The following is a 1,938-nucleotide window of genomic DNA, read 5'->3' as shown; positions in this document are numbered from 1 at the left end:
TATATATATATATTATATGCAGCCCTATTTATATATGCATGAAAAAGTGTATTTTTCTTTTTAAAAGCTAAAACAATGGTAATTTTGATGTGGTTGATATAAATGTAAGAAAAAGATTAGGGCTTAAATGTGCAAAATACATAGAAATTTAAGGTGGTATGTATAAAAATTTATGTGCTGCTTTCACCAATATATGCAGGGGCCACCGTATAATATTATATGCAGATTCTGCCAAATTTAAATAAATAAATACATATTCTTGGCCGCCTGTCCAGAAATCTCTTCAAAAGTCTTGAAGAAATAAACTAGAAAATAGAAAATTCAATGAGCCAAAAAACGTGTGGAATAGGCTCCAACTATACGAACGACATTATTTGAACGAGACATGTTGTTAAACATTTCATTTTTTTTTTTCAAAATGGCAAAATAAGTTTTGCATCAACTAAAGTCATAAGATTATGTGGATTTAGAGAGAAATCAACGTATGTTTCGAGGCTAAATATAATTCAATGTCTGCTTATATTTAACCCGCGCAACATTCTTACGTGTTTAAGTTTAAGAATTTAAGATTATGTTTGGAGCACAAGCTGGTGGTCAATATGTCATTGTGCATGTTTTGCAGAGAATGAGATGATGAAATAATTTTAAGTTAGTTTGTGCAATGTTCTAGATTAGATATCTTACGTGTTTAGCATGTTGGCCATGGCGCATGTGAGCTACTAATTCTTATGAACTGCATGCATTTGAGTGTGTCTATGTGATGCATTTGCATACATAATAATATATTTATAAGATGCAATTGCACGAGTTCAATGAATCTCTACAATTTTCTCTTAATGCATGCACATAATATATATGCCCTCAGCCGTGACCTATTGGGAGAGCAGCCTCTTTGAAGGTCGTGAGTCCTTTTAGGTCACGGGTTCAAATTTTTTTATGGCCAGTGTGATGGTAATGAGGGCGGTCCTCGAATAGTAGACACTTGAGAATGACTGGGAGTCGTATAATAGTTTTCGATCATTCTATCTTATATATATATATATTTGTAATAGGTAGTATTACTAGCTACTACTAGCTTAACCACAAGCACCCTTGTTCTCTTTGGTGAAAAGAATAATTTCAGTGCCCACCAAATATATTAAAACTTACATGTTTTATTAACAGCAAAAAGATTATATTGCGACTATACATCAAATATATTTTTGTTTCGACACTCAAAACTTTAAATAAAAAGAAAATAAAAATAAAAACTTCTCACAACACAGAAGTTATCTAAACAGCAAAATACAGTAAATATATGAACTTCAAAGCTGTCGAACAGTGCTTTGTATTCTCCTCCCATCATGTAAAAGTGCTGTGGAGTCTGCTTTCTTTCCTTACACCGTTCAGCTTCTTGTTATATATATCAATAGATATATTTGTAAATATTTATATTTACACAAGTTGACATTTTTTCATCTTCTGATAGCTCAGGAGGGATAGAAGGGGGAGGAGAAGGAGGGATGAGATCGAAGAGAAAAGATGGGATTTTTATGCCTCAGTTGGCTCTGCAGATGGGAGCAAAGGTGGCAACTGAAGCTCTAGGTCTTGCAAGGTCAAGAAAAGGCCTTGCAAGGTCAAGAATGGAGTTTGTGAGGGGAGGAAGAAGAAGGGTGGGTGTGGTTAAGAAAATAAAAATAAAAAAAGATAAGAACTTGTGATCAAAATTTGACTAAAATGAATCACAAAGTCAATGGTATTTATTTTAAAATAATTATGATAATTATTTTAAAAGAAATACAATGTCTTTGAGATTTTCTTAAACCAAATTTTGATGAAGATATTCTTATCTAATTTTATTTTAGTGGTGGTAGGAGGAGGTGTAGAGAAAAAAATGGCCTTTATCATTTATCTCTATATATAGCCCATGAGATTTAATTTAATAAAAATCTCTCTTTT

This window comes from Phalaenopsis equestris, unplaced genomic scaffold (genome assembly GCF_001263595.1).
Source record: "Phalaenopsis equestris unplaced genomic scaffold, ASM126359v1 Scaffold000606, whole genome shotgun sequence".
NCBI classification, from domain to species: domain Eukaryota; kingdom Viridiplantae; phylum Streptophyta; class Magnoliopsida; order Asparagales; family Orchidaceae; genus Phalaenopsis; species Phalaenopsis equestris.
The sequence above is the reverse complement of the archived record's forward strand: the minus strand, read 5'-3'. Positions refer to the sequence as shown.